Genomic DNA, 25,293 nt, shown 5'->3' on the forward strand with positions numbered 1-25,293 from the left:
TCTCTATCTCTGCCTGTCCTTCTCTCTCTCTGTGTAACTCTGACTTTCAAATAAATAATAAATAAATATATTTTTTAAAAAGATGCTTATGTACTTTTTGAGGCACAATTTTCCTTGAAAAAAACTAAAATGTTTTGTAGGGTAATTTTTATTATTAACCATAATAAAATATTAATAGTAAATTATCAAATTCAGCTCTTATAAAAGAAAATAGCATTTGTTTGCCCCATTGCTACCCATCCTTGTGAACTGCTTCCCAGTATAACTGCTTTTAGTTATTTTTGGTTATATTTATCAGAAGAGTTCATATACCTTTTTCATGGAAATCATCTGCTAAGAATCTACCCTGGAAATATCTGGCATGAGCACAAAGATTTGGAAATAGGGATGTTCATCCTAGTATTATAGATAATAAGAAGAAGATTATAAGCAACAGTTGTCACAATTGTTTGAATAAATGATAATCATAATATACACGAGATCAGATACACTTAAGTGGCATGACAATAAATCAATAACTACATGAATTACATAAATATAAAATACAATATTGACAGGGCTTATCTTTGGATGGTGATTTGTGTAATGGATGAATTTTTCTTAGGGTTGTCTTCTTAGCTGCAAAATTCTTAGTAATATTTGCTCAATATTAGAAAAATGAATACAGTTTTAAAATGTGAATTATCTGTGTTTTCTAATCTTTGGGCTTTGATTCATGTGAAGCCAGTGTTGTGGGAAGTGCATGTTTTAACAAGAGCTACTGACCAAGTCTGTGTGGAGGAGACATCAATGGGGTAATGACACAGCAATTATATGATAGAAAGAAGAGTTTCTGACTAGAATCTACTTGAATCATAGGTATTCTTTGAGGTGACCTGGGAGAACTGACAAATGAATAGGCTTCCAGAGCCTGGGAGATACCAAGTCCCCAGCTTGGCAAGTGGTCAGATTCAGTGAGGTTGGGGGTTTCAGAGAAGGGGTCGTTCTCATCTTGGCAGAGTTCAGAGAAAGTGGGTATGTGTCAGAGAGCTTCAGCAAAAGTAGTATTAGATACAGTGTTAAGGAACACAATTTTCTGGCAGGCTCTTTGCACTCTACAGTGTAACCTTGTGGTGAAAGATGTGAGCCACTCCAAGTCCATTGGGATTGAAGATGCCTAAAAGGAAAATGCGCCCTACTCCACATGGGATCAGAAGTTCTAGGATGGCCTTTTTAGCAGAGAAAGGTAGGGGAGGAAGACAGGAAAGCAAGGCAGAGCTGTCCAGTAATGGGCTTTAAATGAGAGGAAAAGAGCTTTGGTTTCGTCCATCATGAAGCAAACAATGTGTGGGCAGAACCATTTTGAGAATACAAGAATACAGCAGTCTAAAGGATAGGCAGTTGGGAAAAACTGGGTAAAAGATGACCAAAAAAATGTAGCAAGGTGGGTTTAGAGGATGTCCAGAAGGATGGGCCAAGTTTCTTCATGACCTACAGACACATGGCGCTATGCTTAGTATGTCTAAACCAATTCAAGTGCTCTTTGGTTTGTTTTTTGGTGGGATTGAGGGGTAGATGGTAGATTGATCCAACCTACTCTCAAATTTACATGCTGAAAGTTGGACATGGTTCATTTCATGATGATATAAGTCAAGTCTATTAGCATATAGCAGCCAATGCTCTCTCCAAACCTCAGGGTTTGATGTAACAAAAGCTTTCTCTTCCTTCAAGTGACAGCTGTGAGGAAGGCAGTTTTCCTCCACACATAGATGCACAGACCTAGGTACTTTGATCTTGTCAGGCTTCTACCTTCAATAAGTGGTCTTCATAGTTGCCCATGAAAGGGGAGAGAGAAATTGGAGGACCATCCAAGGACTTAATGATGGTCAGGCTTGGAAGTGGAGAGCACTTCCACCAACCAGGACCTACTCATTTGGGAAGGCTGGGAAATGCTGTCTTTCTTGTGTTTCAGGACAGAAATGAAATAACATTTTTTTAAACATGTGGTCCAGAACAACAGCACTAGAATCAACTTGGATCTTGTTAGAAATGAAAACTCACAGGCTCAGCAACCAATGTTTCAACAAGCCCTTCAGGTGATTCAAATGCATGTAAGAGGTGCAGAACCATGAAGATAAGAGATTAGTCAGTTTCTTTCATGTTCTTTTTGTTAATTTTTGAATGTTACAGATTACTGATAGTTCATGTTCAAAAAACTGCATACATTTCTGTGATTTTAACTCTTATTCTATTGGGAATTAATCATAATTTTTATAACATGCAAATACAAACACATCTTACTTATTTTGAACTTAATACATGCATAAAGATGTTTATAAGAACTATATACACTTTTGGGAATTCATTTCTAGACTCAAATAACCTTTACATAAAGGTTAAAAAGTAAATATTAATTTAACTATGGTTGAACCATTTGCAGAAATTCAAAATAAATAGAGTAAATATGCTAATGATACATGAGAAACAGGACCAAATAGATTGACATGAGAATAAAATTCTCACACAAAAATTACATTTAAACAAGAAAGAGAGGAGCAGGCATTGTGGTGCAGTGGGATAGGCCACCTCTTGCAATGCTGGCATCCCATATTGAAGTGCAGGCTGGAGTGCCAGTTGTTCCACTTCTGATCCAGCTCCCTACTAGTGTACCTAGGAAGGCAGCAAGTTCTAAGTACTTGGGGCTCTGTCACCCATGTGGAAGACCTAAATGGAGTTTCTGACTCCTAGGATTGGCCTGGCCCAGACCTGGCTTTTACAACCATTTGGGGAGTGAACCAGAGGATGGAAGATATTCCTCCCTCTCTCTCTGTTGCTCAGCCTTTTAAATAAACAAACAGATAGATAGGGCGATAAATAAATATTAAACAAAAAACAAAGAGTTCAAGAGAAAGAAAAACTTGGGAAATGTGCGGAGTGAAATGTGGTAGGGTTACTGAATATGAAACACTAGCAAGCTGTCATGAAGGTGGAGAACCCATAACATGTAAAATGTGCTATTACCATGAACAAAGTCAAGAGGAAAAACTTGAAGTGAAAATACTCAATCTGCCCTGATGGAAGTGGTTCTCTTGGAACAGTGACTCACAGAATAACTGAATATCTTTATTAAAATGCTCACTGAGGAAGGTCATTCAAAGCTAAAAGCTATAGATACAAAAACAGCTTAGCCATCTCAGGGTCATAAATAGATCCTAGGATTAATTGTTGACCTGTATTTATTTACAGACCCCAAGAGTTCCTTCAAAAGCTGGAGTACTGTAGTCATTCAATGTTAAAACAGTGAGATTGTCCACTTCTTTGCAGTAAACATATGCATAAGAAAATTGCTTTAGGATTTCATTAACTGTTCTTAAGACCTGCTAGCATGGTCTATGCCATGATGGCTATGCATACTTTATTTTTGAGTCAGTTTTCACCTTTATATTATAAAAGTCATACAGGCTCCTGGCAGAGGAATCTGTGTAGACGCATACAGACTGCAAAGTCAACATTCACCTCTATTGCATTTCTACTCTTCTCACACAAAACTACTGCCACTCGTTCTAGATGTGATTCTTAGAGAAATTTTCTATAGCAACAGACTCACTGACCTACAAATAAGATTTCATTTAAAATACACATCTTCATTAGCAGTCACAAAGAAGGCAAAGATAATATACTTTAGAAGATGACAGCAGGTACTGAGAAAATCTGAAAAGATCAGTTTAGGACCAACAATAAAATAAGCATGTAAATGCACCAATACATAAATTGGGTAAAACCCTTTACATATTTGCTAGCACCACATGTTGGAGATTTTTTTGCTGAGGTTGATTAAAAGGGCAGAGGACCAGAGGGAGAAAAATTAAACCTGTATCTTAATCATGGAAGACAGAGGAAAAGTTGGAAGCCTTCCAAGCAATCTCCAAGGAATTGTGCCCTCTTACTGAATTTCTCAGGTCACATCCTGTAAATGTGAATGGTAGTATCCTGAATCCGCAGCCACATTCATGTATTCCTTTGCTCATTAGCTCATTTATACATTATTTTCTGAGTATCTACTATGTGACATTCGCACTGATCTCAAAGAACTTAGAACAGAACTGGAGACCAGCACATATGAAACATTTGGAGAATAAGAGATGATAAATAATAAGGAATAAACTGAATATAATTAACCGCTAGCCTGCATGGTGCCATGAGCAACACTTAATTAAATCCATGCCATAATGCACATCTTGGTTCTAAGAAAAGTCTCCTTTAATCTCTCACTTTCCACTGCAACAAATATTTGCATTTTAGTCCAGTAATATAATTTAGCAATGCCAATATTTCCATGCTTAAAAGGGAACTCTGTTATTCTTGAAATGTATATGTATATTTAAAAATTTCTGTATAGTTTTGGGAGGAAAGAAGGTAGATCTTATTTCCTGTAGTGTTTGGTTCTTCAAACTTAATGCTTCTTAGAAAAAAGATGTCATAGGCTCATACAATTCAGAGGAGCCTAAGAAATGAGAAAGCCCAATCTTTTACCTCCAGGTAGGATGGAACCTCTAACATGTAACCTTGTCAAAAAGTTATGGGGAAATTCTCATGTATCTTTTCTTCCTGCATATATTGAATCAATCTGCAACGAAGGCATCTGGTATTGGAACCTTATAAAGCCATATGTGATGCTCACTAATACAACATGCCTGGAAGGAAACTAAGTTAATACATATGGCTTTAAATTTACAAATGAAGACTCATCCATCATCAAAGATACAGCATACTCACTTCTGTGACACAGAAAAGAACTTAAAGGGATATCTGTTTTCATTTGTGTATCATTCCTTTCAATACAACAAGAGAAGGATATATGTGCGTTTTTTGGACTTGATCCAGGATATGCAACACATCCTACAAAGGGATTTGTGGACCTGAGGTTTCTTAGACATGTTACGTCAATTACATGTCAGAGACAACTTAAATTGTGGTGTCTTCAAAGGATGACATATATGTATCCTGCCAAAGTCATAAACATTGGAGGTCCTTTAAAAAAAAAACAAAGCATGACTATATGCAAGATATGGATGGAAGTCAGTTCTGGGAAGGCTTGCTGTTGCTACTCCCTGAACACAGTATAGTTTCCTTTTCCAGCAGAAAGCCCATGCATGCCATATTCCACCCCACCTCACACACCCTATTAGAAAAGCCATCAACAGAGGGTTTGTTTTAGAAACCTATGACTGAAAAAAAGTCAGAGGAAACAGAATCCTCCTATGTCTTCACTGTTGCCAAGACCTTCTTGGGATCTCAGAAAGAAAATTTCCCTTCCAATTTTGACCCTTTTCTATCTGGCAGAGTTCATTTTTTTCCCTGCCTGTGTTTCTAATGGAGCTTGAAATTAACATGGCTTTTTGTTTCCCTCCTAATTTGTGTGCCGCCATCTTCAATGTTGTCAGCATAGTTCTGGGAATAGGGTTTGTTTACTGTTTTTGTTGAGCCAGCACAGGGAGAAATGCAGAAAAGACAGTTGTTCTCATCCCTTTCCAGTTTAAATTCCTCTTCCCTTCACAGAAATGGTGGTCACTAAGCAGTCAATGACTGTCTTCAAGTGCCTACCCTCCTCAACATTTCTGTACTGGCTTAGCCACCATTGAGTATATCCCACCTCCCACCCCCCACTACTCCTCCTTTACATGGTCCCCGGACACTAAGATTTTCCCCATTATCTCCATCCTTCAAAGGTTCCATTGTGGACCCGATGGGTTCTCCCCATCTCCCTAATTCTTTGATCAGGTTACCTATTTCCAAGGCTTCAGATACTCCCTACAGAACAACGCCTCTCAGTTCCAAATGTTTCTCCATTTTGCCTTTTCATTCAAAACTATGCTTATATCTCATGATCATATCAAGTTCAGTTCCAGAAAACCTCACAACTTTGGTAAGACAGAATTTCCACTTCGATGTCTTCATTGTCTTTTATTCTGTTTTGTCCATTAGTTTCTCTTGCGTCATTACCAGCATTCACCTTTTCCATAAAGGCTTTTTTCAATCAATAAATACATTTGGGAAATGCAGGAACCTCCTTACTTTTGTGTTATCACTTGTAATACGTTTTTAAAAATTTACTATTTTGGGGCTGGCACTGTGGCGTAGTGGGTAAAGCTGCCGCCTGCAATGCTGGCATCCCATATGGGCGCCAGTTTGAGTACTGGCTGCTCTACTTCCGATCCAGCTCTCTGCTATGGCCTGGGAAAGCAGTAGAGATGGCCCAAATCCTTGGCCCCTGCACCTGCATGCGACAACCCAGAGGAAGCTCCTGGCTCCTAGCTTTGGATCAGCATAGCTCCGGCTGTGGCGGCCAATTGGGGAATGAACCATTGGATAGAAGACCTCTCTCTCTCTGCCTCTCTTTCTCTGTGTAACTCTTTAAAATGAATAAATTAATCTTTAAAAATGTACTATTTTAACCTTTTAAGAAATACAGTTCAGCAGCATTAAGTACAATACCAATGTTGGGCAAACAGCACCATGATTTCTTTCCTTAACTTCTTTTCATAAATACAAATAGGAACTTAGTCTTCTCCCCCATCCCAAGGTAGGTTCTAATCTTTCTGCTGTTATCAATTCCCCTATTCTAGGCACTTCATATTAAGAGGAATCATATCATGTTTGTGTCATTTTTTCTGTCTTATTTCACTTTGTGTAAGGGTTTCAGGATTCATTCATATAGTTCATATCAGAATATCATCCCTTTTAATGACTGAATAATATTCCACCATAGGTAATACTATATTTTGTTTGTCTATTTGTCTGTTAAGAGACATTTGAGTTGTTTTCACCTTTGGACTACTGATAATGTTGCTGTGAACACTGATATATTAAGAATCTTGTTTGCATTGTTGCTTTCAATAGAAGGCCCTTCTTTTACTCAGAAAATTTCTTACCTCCACTCAAAAATTATATTTAGCAAGGTCTCCATGATCAGTAATCCCTCCAGGTCTACAGCGTGGGTTTGGGTATTTCTGGTTGCTTACATGTTGGCTTTCAGATTTGCGCTTTACCTGTCTCTGCCTATTTGCCTGTGTGAAACTATAGACTTGACATGCCGGCATTCAGGTAGCCTTAGCCAATGAGAGTACATGGAAGGGAACTGAGCGGCAGGAGGAGGGAAAGGCCTGCACATTTCTTCCTGCATCTTTTTGTTTCCGTGTCTTTTTGGCAGTGGCTGCATCTCCTCCTGGCTCTAGCTCCCACTGGAATAGTCCACTAGGTTTCAATTTCTGCCCAGCAACCTGGCCATCCAGGCTCTGTCTTTCCCTTCATGCCTCCAGCTCCAGTAGAGGTAGAAATTTCCTACTGTTGCTAATCTTTTCATTGCTTCATTTTGTAAGTTTGTATATTCAGTTATTTTATCACTTGTGTTACCATTCCCCTGCATTAATTTCCTTCTTTTAAAAATATCTGGAGTGGTATCTGTCATCTTGATAAGACCCTTCATGTTAACTGCTCTACTGGAAAAAGGAGGCCCTGAGTTTCTTAGGTCAAAGAACTTAACGGCAGTGACTCTTAGTTGTTCTCAGTATATCATCCTTCTAATTAAAGTGTTGTCAATGATTCAGTTTCTCAGCCTCTTTTGTAGTTTGGTGTGGCCACGGGAACAGGTTCTGGCCAATGTGACGCAATTAGGTGTGATACATGGCCCATTCTAAAACTTCTTGAAAAGGCAGATGTTACATATTCCTTACTCCTCCTCCTCCTCTTCTTTCTATGTTTTGGAACATGGATGTGACAACTGGGGCTGCATCTTGGAACACGAGGACATGGATCACATTGCAAAGGGCAAGGGCCAAAAAACTTGAAGGAGGCTGAGTCCTTGAGAACTCAGTGGAGTAAAACGCCACCCAGGCTTGCCCTGCCCACCCAGGAAATTTTATATGACTAGCAAATAAAATTCTTTTTTGTTTAAGTAGCTGCTATTTTGAGTCTATGTTTATTGCAGCCAAGCTGAATCCCAACCAATTTAGAACCCAAATCATAAGCTCAATGTCTGTCCCAGACTGCTGATGAATTTTCTTGTACCTTTCTCTAATTGAAGACAAGTCCTCATCCCCCAATTTTATCCTAAATTTTGGCCTCTTATTTATACTTGGAATTGATTTATTCATACCTACAAATCTTTCAAAAACCTCTATTCCCTTTAATAACTTCTACTTTGCCTATTAAGTTTTTTTCTGAAGTGGGGGTTAGATCCAGCCACTCACCAAGCTGATATCCTACCTAGTAAATGATTAAAGTCTGGATGTTAGAGAATTTTTAATTAAAAGCCTGGGTACATTGTTCCTCAGGTATTAATAAAGTCAGTAAAATGGAGAATCAGCATGACCTAATAGCACAAGACAGGACGTTAGCGTCCTGGTCTGATAACCCCCTTCATGAAGCTGATGGGCTGTAACTGCTCCTAATGACAGCCAAGCACAGATAAATCTCATCTATACTTTACCCAAGTGGGCATCAATTAGAAACACAGACTTCTAGGATGGTGGTTCCCAGACTTTATTGTGTGTGAAAATCATTTAAGGGAACTTGTCCAAAATGAAGATTTATATCCTTCTGCTCATGATTTGGTCAGACCGGCGTAGGGGTCATGAACTCTTAGCTTAAAAAAAGACAGCAAGTGCCTCTAAAGCACATGGTCTATGGACCATCCTATGAGAAACACTGTTTCTGGAGAACTCATACAGGCTGTCAAGCAGCTGCAAGTAGAGAGAGCTGTCATCATCTGAGAGTGGGATTAGTGTTAGTTAATTCATGTCTATCATGTGGCAGGGGCTCTGCTAGACATTATTTAGATGTCAACTTTGTTTATGTTGACAATAAACTTGCATAACTATTATTGCTACCCTTGTTTTATACTGAGAAATCCAAGATTTGGAGGAATTAAGCAACTTGCCTGACTGACAAAGCAGCTTTACAACCTGGGTATGTTGTGTGCAGACTATATTGTGTATTCCTCTACTTTCACTCTGTACCATTCTCCTGGCATGCTCTGGGCTCCTAGATGCTGGCCTGGAAGTAAAGCATCTACCTCTGGCTTCTGGTAGGGTTGGATTCTCTCAATGGGTGGTGTTGGAAGAAGACTCTCAAGAGCAAAAAGGAGTAAGCAGAGGGTATTTATTCCTCTAGCCTTCCTCACTGCAGGTGCCCAAGCCTGTTTCCCTTCACCAAAGGCCACAACTCCTTTTTGTGGCTCTTTCAATGTGACTATCTCCTTCCAAATTCCTGTATCTGTTCCCTTCTGTAAGTGAAAGCAAATAGGCCTCAAGATGATAACTTATGCTCTTCCTCTTTTTCCTCTCTAATAGAATGAGTAGGTTGCTAACCCTTTTCTGCTTTGGTAGCCTGTACATGACTTTGTAAATGCAATAGCGTCCTCATACAATTCTCCAGATCACCCCATTTGAGTATTTGATCTGTTTCTTGCCAGGAGCCTAATGAATCCAGAGTGCTGGACTATGAAGTCTTCTTTCCACCCTTCTCACCCCCTCACTGTGGCCTCTCACCATGAACAATGGCAGTGAGGGTGACAACCCTGACACGGTCTAAGTACTTCTTATGTATAGGGTGCTGTGCTGAGTGTTTTACATGGATGTCCTTATTTCATGTGTACAACTACCCTAACTACCCTATGCATTTGGCATAGATTTATTCTTTCTTTCTTTCCAGAGGAGGAAAATGTGGTTCACAAAGATTAAGTCATTGTCTTATGTGGAACCAGGAAAGGGTACTGTCCAAGTAGGAGTGATACTTACTCCTTCTAACAGGCATTAGCTCTATCACACGTTATTTTCCCAGCAAATGTGTAAAGAAAATTGTTGAAAATGATGTCAAAAAGAGGGACACTATATAATGATTAAGGGATCAATTCAACAGGAACATGTAACCATTATAAATGTATATGCACCTAATTACAGGGCACTGGTTTATTTAAAAGATATGTTAAAGGACTTAAAGGGAGACTTAGACTCCAATACAATAGTACTGGGGGACTTCAATACTCCACTCTCAGAAATAGACAGATCAACAGGACAGAAGATCAACAAGGAAACAGCAGATTTAATTGAAACTATTGCCCAAATGGATCTAAAAAATATCTACAGAACTTTCAATCCTACATTTAAAGAATTTACATTCTTCTCAGCAGTGCATGGAACCTTCTCTAGGATCGACCACATACTAGGCCATAAAGCAAGTCTTAGCAAATTCAAAAGAATTAGAATCATACCATGCAGCTTCTCAGACCACAGCGGGATGAAGCTGGAAATTAGCAACTCAGGAATCCCTAGAGCATATGCAAACACATGGAGACTGAACAACATGCTCCTGAATGAACAATGGGTCATAGAAGAAATCAAAAGAGAAATCAAAAACTTTCTGGAAGTAAATAAGGATAACAACACAACATACCAAAACTTATGGCATACAGCAAAAGCAGTGTTAAGGGGAAAGTTTATAGCAATAGGTGCTTACATCAAGAAATTGGAAAGGCACCAAATAAATGAGCTTTCAGTGCATCTCAAGGATCTAGAAAAACTGCAATAAACCAGATAAACCAGATCCAAATCTAGTAGGAGAAGAGAAATAATTAAAATCAGAGAAGAAATCAATAGGATTGAATCCAAAAAAACATTACAAAAAATCAGCCAAACGAAGAACTGGTTATTTGAAAAAATAAACAAAATTGACACCCCATTGGCCCAACTAACTAAAAAAAGAAAAGACGCAAATCAATCAAATCACCTTACACAAAAATCCACTCAACATGGATAAAAGATCTAAATCTACGACCCAACACCATCAAATTATTAGAGAACATTGGAGAAACCCTGCAAGATATAGGCACCAGAAAAGACTTCTTGGAAAAGACCCTGGAAGCACAGGCAGTCAAAGCCAATATTAAAAATTGGGATTGCATCAAATTGAGAAGTTTCTGTACTTCAAAAGAAACAGTCAGGAAAGTGAAGAGGCAACCGACAGAATGGGAAAAAATATTTGCAAACTATGCAACAGATAAAGGATTAATAATCAGATCTACAAAGAGATCAAGAAACTCCACAACATCAAAACAAACAACCCACTTGAGAGATGGGCCAAGGACCTCAATAGACATTTTTCAAAAGAGGAAATCCAAATGGCCAACAGACACATGAAAAAATGTTCAGGATCACTAGCAATCAGGGAAATGCAAATCAAAACCACAATGAGGTTTCACCTCACCCCAGTTAGAATGGCTCACATTCAGAAATCTACCAACAATAGATGCTGGCGAGGATGTGGGGAAAAAGGGACACTAACCCACTGTTGGTGGGAATGCAAACTGGTCAAGCCACTATGGAAGTCAGTCTGGAGATTCCTCAGAAACCTGAAGATAACCCTACCATACAACCTAGCCATCCCATTCCTTGGAATTTACCCAAAGGAAATTAAATTGGCCAACAAAAAAGCGGTCTGCACCTTAATGTTTATTGCAGCTCAATTCACAATAGCTAAGACCTGGAACCAACCCAAATGCCCATCAATAGTAGACTGGATAAAGAAATTATGGGACATGTACTCCATAGAATACTGTACAGCTGTAAAGAAACAATGAAACTCGGTCATTTACAACAAAATGGAGGAATCTGGAAAACATCATGCTGAGTGAAATAAGCCAGTCCCAAAGGGACGAATATCATATGTTCTCCCTGATCAGTGACAACTGACCGAGCACTAAAAAGGAGCCTTGTTGAAGTGAAATGGACACTGTGAGAAACAGTGACTTGATCAGCCCTTTTCCTGACTGTTGATGAACAATTGCTAGGCTAAAACATTCTCTACCAAGTAACTGATTCTCAAAATAGCCTTGTGAAGTCAAGACAGTCACATTTTCAGAAAGGTTTAGCCATTTGCTTAAATAATCTGTTACAAGGCCTGGCAGCTATTATCAGATTCCAACCCAAGTTTGCAGGCTTCAAAATCCTTGATTTTTTTTTTCTTTTGACAGGCAGAGTTAGACAGTGAGAGAGAGACAGAGATAAAGGTCTTCCTTTTTCTGTTGGTTCACCCCCCAAATGGCCGCTATGGGCAGCACCGTGCCGATCCGAAGCCAGGAGCCAGGTGCTTCCTCCTGGTCTCCCATGCAGTTGCAGGGCCCAAGGACTTGGGCCATCCTCCACTGCCTTCCCAGGCCACAGCAGAGAGCTGGACTGGAAGAGGAGCAACCGGGACAGAATCCGGCGCCCCAACGGGGATTATAACCTTGGGTGTTGGCGCCGCAGGCGGAGGATTAGCCAAGTGAGCTGAGGCGCCGGCCAATCCTTGATTTTCTATTACATGATTGCTTCTCTATATGAGAGAGGGATTTTAAAAAGATTTATTTTTATTTATTTGAAAAGTGGAGCAAAAGAGAGAGAATGAGATCTTCCATTGCTGGTTCACTTCCCAAGTGCCCACAACATCTGGGACTGGGTCAGGCTGAAGCCAGGAGCCCAGAACTCCACTTAGGTCTCCCATGTGGGTGGCAGGGACTCAAGTACTTGAGCCAGTATCAGTTGCTTCCCAGGGTGTACATTAGCAGGAAGCTGCATCAGAAGTGAAGCAAGGACTCTAATACGGGATGCAGACATCTTAACTACTGTTTCAAATGCCTGCTCAAGGGCTTTCACGTGGAAAACAATGCAGAAGAGTCACTCTTGATTGCCTTATTGGCTCATCAGAAATATCACAGAGCTGAAAGTCAGTTTCTGAAGATGAGTAGGGGTTACCCTGTTGCAAAGAGTGAAAGATATTCCAGTAAGCAGTCTGCAGTCTTCCTTGGAACGTTACTTTGCCCCCAGGCCTTTGCAATCATAGTCAGAAAGTGGCCCAGAGTGTGCTATGCAAACTAAGGAGCTGAGGAAGCTCTCTTGTGAGGAACCGCCTTAGTGAAGACTAAAGGGCTTCAAGGCCTTTTGATATCCCCAAGTTCCTAGTGGGAGGTAATTGACTTGTGGTTAACACAGACAATACCTGGGGCATTGAACAGGGGCATCCAAAGTGGCATTCTTGAAATAATGAATACCCTTAGGAATGTGCACTATTTCCCAGTAATTGTTACATACGCAGATTGCATATATTTGTCTGTTCTTGCTAAGGTTTGACACTAGACTGATGTATTGGAATTTTAATGCTATATCACTGTGCATTCTGTAGATGAAAGCAGCATTGCTTATTACTTGGGAATAGAATATTTTACATTTCATTACATCTGCAGGGATCATACCTCAGCTAAGTTCTGTCTTTTCTACTACCTCAAGACATCTTTGAGATATATGCCAAATATTTTCTTATTATATGAGGAGACATATCAAGGTGTAGTGGTGCAAACACAAACTACAATCTGGAGACTGGATGGAGGGACTGCTCTGTCCTTTGGACCATGGAACAACTTGGAGGGAGACCAAGGTGATATAGAAAACACCTGACCTGGATTAGGGTCATATGCATTCCAGAACAAAGGTCAGAAAATCTGGTTCACCACCTGTTTGTATAAACAAATTTTTATTGGCTCACCACCAAATAAACATTCATTTTCATCTCAGCTATGTCTGCTTCTATGTTACAACAGCAGAGTAGTGACAACAGAACTGTCTGTCTCACAAGTCACAAAATATATACTGGATAGCCCTTTACAGAAAGAGCTTGCTGATCCCTGTTTGGGATCATTTCTATAAGATGTCATTATGCTAGACTCTGCAGAGTTTCACACCCATTCAAAGTCAGTCTAGGTGATTGAAAATTAGACAAATACTAAGGCTCACATGCACTTGGGATCTATATTGAGGCCTCTGCCTTCATTAAATCTCCTGGAAGAAATCACTCTTTGTTTTTTTTTTTTTTTAACTTTTATTTAATGAATATACGTTTCCAAAGTACGAATAATGGATTACTATGGCTTCCCCCCCATACCGTCCCTCCCACCCACAACCCTCCCCTTTCCCACTCCCTCTCCCCTTCCATTCACATCAAGATTCATTTTCGATTATCTTAATATACAGAAGATCAGCTTAGTATACATTAAGTATGGATTTCAACAGTTTGCTCCCACACAGAAACATAAAGTGAAAAATAATAGATGATTTTTTTTTAATGATGATGAAATCAGATCAGACCTATTGTCATGTTTAATCCCAGTGAGAGTCAAGTTGGGAGTTGATAGTTTCTTTTCTTTTTTTTTTTTTTTTTTTTTTTTTTTTACAGAGGATCAGTTTAGTATGCATTAAGTAAAGATTTCAACAGTTTGCACCCCCATAGAAACACAAAGTGAAATATATTATTTGAGTACTTGTTATAGCATTAAATCTCAATGCACAGCACATTAAGGACAGAGATCCTACATGAGGAGTAAGTGCACAGTGACTCCTGTTGTTGACTTTACCAATTGACACTCCTGTCTATGGCATCAGTAATCTCCCTATGCTCCAGTCATGAGTTTCCAAGGCTATGGAAGCCCTCTGAGTTCTCCGATTCTTATCTTGTTTAGACAAGGTCATAGTCAAAGTGGAGGTTCTCTCCTCCCTTCAGAGAAATTGGTTTATTTTTCTCCTTCTGTCTCTGCACTGTGACTCTTCTTCGGCGGGGCTCTGTTCTCAGTTCTCTATCTTCTCTTCCTGAGAAGGCCACTCTTTTGCTTGATTTCAATCATCACCACCACATTTTTGACAACAAAGGCTTTTTCTCCAGTTATATCTCTAAAATATCTACAAGCCTATCCCTAACAGAGTATCAATTATATTTTACTATTATCTCAAACTCCATATGTCCATATGATCTACGTTCTCTATGATGTTTCATCTTTACAATTTTTAAAAAGACTTATTTATTTATTTGAGAATTACAGAAAGGGTGGCAGAGACAGAGACAGGGAGATCTTCCACCCACTGGTTCATTCTCCAAATGGCTGCAATGTCTGGAGCTGTGCCAGGATCCTGGAACTTCATCTGGGTCTCTCATGTGTGTGGCAGGCGGTTAAGGCATTTTATTTATCTTCTATTGCTTTCCCAGGAGCATTATGAGGGCGCTAGATTGGAAGTGGAGCAGCTGGAACTCGAACTCACACTCTATGGGATTCCTTACTTGCAGGTGGCAGCTTAACCTGCTGTGCCACAACCCTGGCCCCTGGTGTGCCATCTTTTTTTTTTTTTTTTTTTTTTTTTTTTTTTTTTATTTTTTTTTTATTTTTGACAGGCAGAGTGGACAGTGAGAGAGAGAGACAGAGAGAGAAAGGTCTTCCTTTGCCGCTGGTTCACCCTCCAATGGCCGCCGCTGCAGCCGGCGCACCGCGCTGATCCTGGCAGGAGCCAGGAGCCAGGTGCTTTTCCTGGTCTCCCATGGGGTGCAGGGCCCAAGCACCTGGGCCATCCTCCACTGCACTCCCTGGCCATAGCAGAGAGCTGGCCTGGAAGAGGGGCAACCGGGACAGAATCCGGCGCCCCAACCGGGACTAGAACCCGGTGTGCCGGCGCCGCAAGGTGGAGGATTAGCCTATTGAGCCACGGCGCCGGCTCTATTACCACTCTCTGATTTTTCTTATATTTGGGCTTCAAATAAGGTGGCATGTTCAATCTTGTTTGCCCTAGAAATGTAAATGTTCCTTAAAAATGTTCACTATTTTATATATGGATTATTTTAACAGCATTTAGAGATCTCTCACCAGACACACCCTGTAGTACTCTCTTAACCTTCAGCAATGGCTAGTTCCATCACGTTAGATAGCTACCCAGAAGTTTTGCTTTGTTTGTTCATGTGTCAAATATAAACACCCTCTATCAAAGTCATGGTTATGGTGGCTCCACTTTGCCCTCCACCTTGTTTTCTCTGCTTGGTAGATGCCTCTAGATGAGCACTTCAAAATTCTATAGACAAACTCTATACAATTCAGCCTGAATTACCCACTTATATTTTAATGGCCTTCCATAGTCCTCCCACATCTCCCGCCCTCACATGCTTCAGAACCTAGATCATATCTCACCTCACGAATATTTGCAGGACCCCTGCATCCTTGCTTTTGTTCTATTCTCTAAGCCTCTGCAATATTTAATTATACATTGTCTTAGAATATTGCTTGATGTGGATTAGTCTTATCCTTGTTAATTACGTGTATTCAGGACAGGCCTTAAGCTTAGATGACACCAGTTAGGATCCTACATTGCACATTGCAGTACCTGAGTTTAATCCCCAATTCCAGCTCCTGACTCTAGCTCCCTGCTAATGCAAACCCTGAGAGGCAGTGGTGATGGCTCAAGTAAATGCCTTCCTGCCACCCATGTGAGAGATGTGGATTGAGTTCCAGTCTCTCAGTTTCAGTCATCTAGTTATTATGAGCATTTGAGCAGTGGACTATTGGATGGGAGCTGTCATGCTTTATCTGCCTCTGCTCCTCTAATAAATAAATAAATAAAAATTCAAAAGAATATGTGTAATCTCTTATTCCTTACTGCTTCCACCATCCCCACCTCAACTATCTCCAACTACAGTTTTTATTAAACCATTTGTAGACTAAATACTAAGACATGCCCTATGTATTTTTATGTGTATCTAATACAAAAATATTTTTGATGGCAATTTTATCTAGTGTGTACCTTTGGAGAGACTGAGGTTCAGGAAGATTTAAACAATGTCTTCAAGAATCAGAGGTAGCTTCAAAGACTGGATTAACTTCAAAACTCCTGCTCTTTGCAGATCAGACTCCCAGGTGACATACAGACTGAACAAGGGAACATATATTATATTGGTTCAGTATTAAATGAAATAATAATATTCCCTAGTTACTACTAAGGAATTTTGTCCTTTCTAAAGTAGATTATTCAAATTCACGGGAAGACATACACAGAAGGAAAAATTTAGATTGCATCCCCAAAGAGTGAATTACAACATACAGATTTCAAGATTTGCATTTTCCTACATTAAAAGCCACTAGTGCAAAGACAGATCGAGCTGCTTAAGAGGTTCCTTCCCTGTCCCTTGTCTTCTGTGGATTTCAGGAATATATTTTCTATCATAAATACACACCCAAATGAGAAATTCATGTAGAGTAGAAACCAATTTATAACCCTCTATTGATGTGTTAGCTCAAAGCACTGATGGCACGCAGGTGTGAGAGCAGCAGGGAGGAAAATTAGATAATCTGATGGCAATTTGCTAATTTACAAGTTGAGAGAAGGTGTTCTGGTTTTTCCTCACTAACATATCTCAGCCAAGCGCAAAACAACAGCTCCAAGGGCTGAGGTGATAGCTTTGGAGACCCTCCAGGAAGTGACTGAGACCTGCCAATCTTCCCTCCTCCTCTCTTGCAGGCAGCTACCTGTAGTGACTCTACTGGCAACCTGAAAATGCCAAGGCTTATAAGAAATACATGGAAACTAACCAATATTGGGCCCACTTGGGATAGCAGATAGGATGTACAACATATGACCCCAAAGAGCAATACAGTTCCTCCAGGCAACAGTGGTGACTTGTGGTAGGTTTGCAGAGAGGTCAGCTCACAAATCTTTGAACAGAACCTCTTCCATGATCTCATTCATTGCATTTTCTCCTAAGTCTGGAATATTCAGCCTGGTTTATATGAGTTAATGGAAAGAACAACTTTGTACTCAGCTTTATGAAAGTTGTCACTCTTGGTAGGAAGGTACTGATTGTTTAAGTTGCAAATGTGCAAATTGTTTCTATCCATATCACTATATATTATATCCATATCTATAAACAGCATTATATATGTGGAGAGCTAGGGAGGGAGAGAGAGAAAGAGAAAGAAGGAAGGAGGAGAAGGAGAAAGGGGAGTACTGGGGTGGGGAAATAAGGGATCCATATTTACAAATAATTCTGAATTTTTATTTGAATGAGATTAAAGGTGAAGATTCTTGAGGAGGTGATTAATGCATAGTTCCAAACATTTCAAATGAGCCCAATTCTGGATTTCACTATCCCCATTAACTTAAGTGATAAGAGCAAGTACAGGCTTGACATTTTCTATACATTTTTCTTCTCATTTCTACCAAACTATTTTAATTTATAAACTGTATAAATAAAATGAAATCTTAACAGCGTTCATTAAATAGGACCACATGGCTTTATTGCCAATGGAAACCTGAATGTATACTTTTATTACCACTTTGAAATAATTCCAGACTCATAGGAAATCACAGAAAAATATACAAGGAGGTTATGTGTCTTTCAAAACTAGAAAACTGACACTGGTGAGATCGATCAGTTTTATAAGCACTCATGTGTGCGTGTGTTTCCATGGGATTTATTCACATGTGTGGCTTTGTGTTACCAAAACCACTGCCCTATACAGAAAGCATCCCTGAGCAACGGAATTCCCAGTGTTGTACTTTACAGTCACAACCATTTTTTTTAGAAAGCTTTTATTTAATGAATACAAATTTCAAAGGTCCAGTTCTTTCATAGGTAGCAGTTCTTCTTCCCATACCTGTCCTTCCACCCAACTCCTGCCCCATCTCCTATTCCCTCTCCCATTAAGATCCATTTTTAATTATCTTTATACACAGAAGACCAACTTTATACTAAATAAGGACTTCAATAGTTTTCACACACAAAGACACACAACGTATAACATTCTGTTTGTTGACAAGTTTTACCGTTAATTTTCATAGTACAACTCATTAAGGACAGAGGACCTACATGGGGAATAAGTGCACAGTGACTCCTGTTGTTGATTTAACCATTGGCACTCTTATTTATGACGTCAGTGATCATCCGGGGCTCTTGTCACGAGCTGTCAAGGCTATGGAAGCCTTTTGAGTCCACAAACTCTGTCAGTATTTAGACAGGGCCATAAGCAAAGTGGAAATTCTCTCCTCTCTTCAGAAAAAAGCACATCCTTCATTGATGGCCCCTTCTTTCTACTGGGATCTCACTCACAGAGATCTTTCATGTAGATCATTTTTTGTCACAGTATCTTGACTCTCCATGCCTGAGATGCTTTCATGGGCTTTTCAGCCAGATCCAAATGCCTTAAGGGCTGATTCTGAGGTCAGAGTGCAATTTAGGGCATTTGTCATTCTATGAGTCTGCTGTGTGGCCCATTTCCAAGTTGGATCATTCTCTCCTTTTTAATTCTATCTATTGTTATCACTAGACATTTGATCTTATTTATGTGATTCCTTTCAGTCACAACCATTAACCACTACCCATCCCTAATTCCTGCAAATCACTAATTTATTCTCTATCTATATAATTTCATTATTTGTTATATTTGTGGAGTCATACAACATATACCCTTTTGAAATTGGCTTTTCCCTCCAATTCAACATAATTCCTTTAAGATTTATCCAACTTGTTGCCACATACCAATAGTTGGTTCTTTGTTATTGCCAAAAAGTAAGCCATAGAATGTATGAGTTTATTTAACCTTACACCTACTGACAAAGGTGTGGATTGTTTCCAGTGTTTGATTGTCACAAATAAAGCTGTTTTGAATCTTAAGTATATAGGTTTTTGCATGAACACACATTTTCATAAATAAATAATCAACAAATGTTCAATAGCCTTCTTTTTAAAGGACAAAAACTTAAAAAAAATCAGTATGTTTTATCTTGGTGTTATGCAGTGAGTAGAATAAAAAAGTTAATTTAATGAACATATTACCCAATATCCCTCTACCCACACTCAATCGCATCTAGGCTGTTAGAAAGATTTGTTTTCCAATCAGAAGCCTAAGAAGACTGGACTGGCTTCAAGCCTATGGAGATACACTCACATGGAAACACTACTATTTGCTCTTTGTGGATGCTGCTAATTTACCAATTGTTTTCTGGAGCTCTTCTGAAAATAAAGCACGACCACCACCACCAGCACCATCACCAATAAAAGTCAACCAAGAAACCTCCAAAAAGCAAGTAAAGTTCTATTCCTATCTTCAAGTTTTAAAATTCTGCCACCAGGACAGGTGATGTGACATAATAAGTGAAGCTGCTGCTTGAGATGCCAGTATCCCATATCAGAGTACCTGGTTTGAGTCCCACCTACTTTGTGCTTCTGATCCTTCTTGCTAATATGCCTGGAAACAGTAGATAATGGCCCAAGTACTTGTTGTATTCTTGGTACCCACATGAGAGATCTGGGTAGAATTTCTGGCTCCTAGCTTTGGTCTGCCTAACCCTCATTGTTGTAGGCATTTGGGGAAAGAACCAGTAGATGGAAGATCTGTCTGTCTCTGTCCCTCTGCCTTTTAAGTAAATAAATAAATCTTTAAAAAAGCTTTGGATCTAATAAAAAGATAAACTTCAGGACATGATCAGGTCATATATAGAGCTTCTTTCTGTTATTTAGGCCACACAGTCTGCAGTACTTTATTTTGAAGCCCTAGAAAATTATACAGTATACCTGCATGGTGGAACACTCCAAGCTGTTCCACCAGAGATGCATGGAAATGTTCACCCAAAGCATATCCAGTTATATTCAGAGCATCATTTTTCACAGCATTATCTCAAATTGGAAATAACTCGAATACCCATGAACTGCGGAGCACATAAATAAATTGTGATATGTTCACATGTTGGACAATTTAGAGCAATATAGGAATAATCTAAATTTTCGGACTATATAAATGAGTCTCACAAGGAAAATGTTGAATGAAAGAAAGCAGACACAAAAAGTACGTCATGTGTGTCTCTGTTTATATAAAAAATTACAAAAACAGATGAAACTATTCTTCACTATTAGGATTCAGGATCATGTTTACCCTCCAGGTTACCCTTCCAGGACGGTGTCTGGAAGGGAGCAACAGATGGCTTCTGGGGTGCTAGTCATGTTCTATTTTTTTGATGTGAGTGCTAGTTACATGGTTGTACTCAATTTGCGAAAATTAAGTGAGCTACACACTTTACAAGTGTACTTTTCTGGGTTATACTTGCCTGCAGGAGTTTTAGAAGGAGGTTTACCATAAAGAAAGCTAGGCATGAGTAGCTTGCTCCCTAAATTGCTCAGATTGAGAGAGAGAGAGAGAGAGAGAGAGTGCGCAATGAGTTTCTTTCTTTCTAAGTCTGGTGAAAGGGCTTTGGGGCCACTCCCAAACTATGTGTCACATGTCACTGGGAGCTTTCAGGACAGAGTAAGGAATGTAAAGAGCCAGGCCCATGGCCAGCTAACTCTCTGGCAGAAGACAGACTGAGAGACTCTGAAGTGGGGGGCAGTCTGTCCTCAAGCACATCAGGGCAGGAGCATTTTGTGAGGACCAGGTTTGGGCCTTCTTGAGGAAAGAGCTAAAGTCTCCCCAAAGGCCACTTAAAAGGGAAAAAACACAGCTCAGCTCTAAACCTAAAAACATTGCTGGAATATTGTGAGTGAGAGAAAATATAAACTTGAAGAAGAACACAGACACATTGGTCACAAGTGAGCCATCTCTGGCAATGAGGGTGGTGGAGGTGTCTGCAGAACCCATCAAAGAGCAAACAGCCCTCAAGAGTGAGGGCCAGCTAATGACAGCATTCATCAAGAACTCTCATGACTACCTGCCTCCCTCGCCCTTCTCCAATTCAGTAAAAGTTTGAAACCCGCTCTGAGCAAGGAAAAGAATTCTATGGGATAACAAGGAAACTCCGCACTGAGAGAGGATCATCATTACAGTTTGAATTTTAACTCATAACTCAGCCATTAGACCTGCTGGAAATTATGGCCTAGGGAAAGATAAGTCACAGAATGATCTATAAATTGATAATATACCCACAAAATGTATATCTAGAATGTTCACTTCTCTCCAAGTACTACATATTGTTCTTAAGTGAGATCAATACCACTTTTTCAGTAACATAGACTGATTGGAGCTATTCATTCAGTCGAAGGTGGGGGTGGGTGGGTAAGGGAGCCATCCAGGGTAACTTTGACCAGGAAGAAACTGATGTCAATCCTCAAAACGCAGATGCAGGAGAGAAGAGCAGATCTGGTGATTCAGGCGGTATATGAGTTCAACTGTAGGGTAGTCTCTGGGACCTAATGTGAAAATGTTGGGGGCACAGCTGAGAATTGAGGTATGAAGCCTTAGAAGAAATAGCTGGGACTAGATACTTTGATGTATAGGTGCAGGCGATAGTGTAGGAGTGGAGGTGGGTTTCCAAAAATATCAGAATATGATTTTTATAAGGAATTAACTATTAGGGAGCCAGGGAGCCTGTTTTTTTTTTTTTTTTTTTTTTTTTAAAGCAAAGTAGATAAGAAAAAGGGAAGGGTGACTTTCCAGAAGCTGAAGCATGAGAAAGACCCTTTTAGGAAACAGTGATTACATGTAGCAAAATTCTACAGATGTCAGAGACCAGAAAGAATGAACAAGCATTGACTTGTGAAAGCCACAGTGATATCAGAGTGATCAGATAGTGAGAAGAATGTGGGATTGAAAATGAAAACAGTGAAATAGGGAACAGACATGAGGAAGCACAGACAGTCCACATGGACTACTCTAGAAATCTGATGTAGTGACAGAGAGCTAATGCTTAGACAGAGAGAGGGTGAAGGAAGGGATATGAACTTTTTTTTGTGTGTGTGAGATGAGGTTTTTGGGGGTTATCTGATGAATCCTATGGAACCTTCTCCAGATTTTTTTTAAGAGCACAATGGAAAATATAGGTGATTACAAAACAAACTAATCCTATGGAAAACACGAAAGCAGTATATAACAAATCTGTGACAGAATAATACATATGACTCTTTATCAATGCATGTTAATACATGAAGTAATAGGATTTATTGTTAGGAATAATAACTACTATAATTTGAAAATAATGAAATACATTTCAAGATGCCTTCTGCAACTATTTTTTTTTTTTTTGGACAGGTAGAGTTAGAGAGAGAGAGACAGAGAGAAAGGTCTTCCTTCCGTTGGTTCACCCCCCAAATGCCCGCCATAGCCGGCGCACTACGCCGATCCGAAGCCAGGAGCTAGGTGCTTCCTCTTGGTCTCCCATGCGGGTGCAGGGCCCAAGCACTTGGGCCATCCTCCACTGCCTTCCCGGGTCACAGCAGAGAGCTGGACTGGAAGAGGAGCAACCAGGACAGAATCCGGTGCCCCAACTGGGACTAGAACCCGGGGGGTGCCGGTGCCGTAGGCAGAGGATTAGCCTAGTGAACTGCGGCACCGGCTTCTGCAACTATTATATGATTGAAAATCATTACCTGTGATTTTAGTGACAAATTTATGTTAAGATTACTGAGGTTTTGTACTTATATTAATAATAGAAAAATGCTAAATTTCAGTAAAATGATGAATATAAGGTATAAAGATTTATAAGGGTACTTTGAAAAGTTTGTGGAAAATGAAATTTAAAAGTTTGATTTATTTTTGGAGCAACTGTGAAATTTATGCCTATAAATATCTTCAGAAAGTTAATGGAAAATGTGTAACATAAAACTCTATGTGTGGATTTTAACTTAAAAAGTTATTTGACAGGCAGACAGAGAAAGAGCCAGAGAGAGGGAGAGCGAGAGCGAGGGAGAGAAAGACAGAAATAGATACTGTGTGAGTGAGCCAGAGATTCATCCCATCCTCCCATCTGCTGGTTCACCCCTTAAATGCCTGTAGTGGCTGGGGCTGGGCTAGGCCAAAGCCTAGATATAGGAAATCAACCCAGGTTTCCCACACATTAGAAACATTTCAACTACTTGAGTCATCACCTTCTGCCTTCCTGGTCCACATTAGCAGGAATCTAGAATCAGAAGTATAGCTGGTTCTTGAACCCAGTTACTCTGATATGAGACACAGACATCTTAACCAATGCTTTTACTGCTAGGTCAAATGCCTTTCTCTGTATTTCAAGAAATGTTTTTTATCAAAGTTAACACATTTTTTGTTTTTCAAAAAACTAATCAATCAATCAATTTACTTGAAAGGCAGAGACAGAGAGAGGGAAAGAAGTTATCTGCCATCCACTGTTTCACTCTCTAAATGCCAGTAATAGCCACGGTTGGGCCAGGCCAAAGCTGGGAGCTAGGAACTTGATCCATGTCTCCCATGAGGGTGACAGGGACCCAACTATTTGAGCCATCACCTGCTGCCTCTTGTGGCACATCACTTTTGGATGCTGGTTTGTGTCTTGGATGCTCTACTTCCAATCCAGCTCCCTGCTTATGTGCCTGGGAAAGCAGTGGAGGATGGCCCAAGTATTTGGGCTCCTGTACCAATGTGGGGGACTTGGATGAAGCTCCTGGCTCCTGGCTTCAGCCTTGGCCTAGCGCTGGACATTGAGGCCATCTGTGGAATGAACCAGTGGATTGAAGATTCCCTCCCCAACCCCCTTGACTCTGTAACTCTAGCTTCCAAACAAATAAGTCAACCTTATAAAAAAACACCATGCTAAGGAAAGAGAGATTCTCTATTTTTTAAGGTGAGAAAAACTGCTTTTGTTAAGAGTGGGAAGTTCTGAGTCCTGCTCTGGGCAGTATGACAGCATAACGCAGTGGATAGGGGGAGGCACAGAGCTAGACTCAGAGTTTAAATTCTAGTCCTCCTGTATGCTAGCTGTGTAATGTTAGACAAGTTATTTAACCACTTATATCTCAGTTTTTAATATATAAAATGAGGATGAACATTAAATAAGACTACATTAGCTGTAATCACATGGACCACTTTCCATTTTTCCAACATTCCAAGCCCAAGGGACCCCTTCAGTTCCTTAATGTGCCCCATTCTTCCCAGTGTTTTTCTGTCTGGAAGACTCACCCCCTGTTCTTCACATACCTGCCCTGTTGTCAGCACTGGGGGACACAGTCTAAATAGTACCTTCTCGGCAAAGCCCTCCCAGAAGCCATCCCGGAGACACTCAAATGCCTTCTACCATTATTCTACAGTTTTCAACACTCTTTACCAGAATTTGTACTCTTTCTGTTTGCTATTGTTCTCTCTGGTGAGCCCCATAACTGCTGGGGTTGTGTCTGTATGGATCTCCTCTGCAGTCCCATGCTCACTACACAATAAGCTCTCCATAAAAGTTAGCTAAATGGGGGCCGGCGCTGTGGCTCACTTGGCTAATTCTCTGCCTGCAGGGCTGGCATCCCATATGGACGCCGGATTCTGTCCTGGTTGCTCCTCTTCCAGTCCAGCTCTCTGCTGTGGCCCCAGGAGGGCAGTGGAGGATGGCCCAGGTGCTTGGGCCCTGCACCCACGTGGGAGACCAGGAGGAAGCACCTGGCTCCTGGCTTCGGATCAGCGTAGCTCCAGCCATAGCGGCCATTTGGGGGGTGAACCAACGGAAGGAAGACCTTTCTCTCTGTCTCTCTCTCTCACTGTCTAACTCTGTCAAA

The 25,293-nt window shown here is 40.2% G+C and overlaps 1 protein-coding gene across 7 annotated transcripts in view; it reads right to left on the reverse strand.

Moving 5' to 3' along the window:
* The window catches only part of SAMD12 (sterile alpha motif domain containing 12), a 490,839-nt gene that overhangs the window by 104,500 nt on the left and 361,046 nt on the right, over window positions 1–25,293 (reverse strand). The window lies entirely within an intron of this gene.

Source organism: Oryctolagus cuniculus, chromosome 6 (genome assembly GCF_051225735.1).
Source record: "Oryctolagus cuniculus isolate XC-2025 breed Fujian yellow rabbit chromosome 6, ASM5122573v1, whole genome shotgun sequence".
Taxonomy (NCBI): Eukaryota; Metazoa; Chordata; class Mammalia; order Lagomorpha; family Leporidae; genus Oryctolagus; species Oryctolagus cuniculus.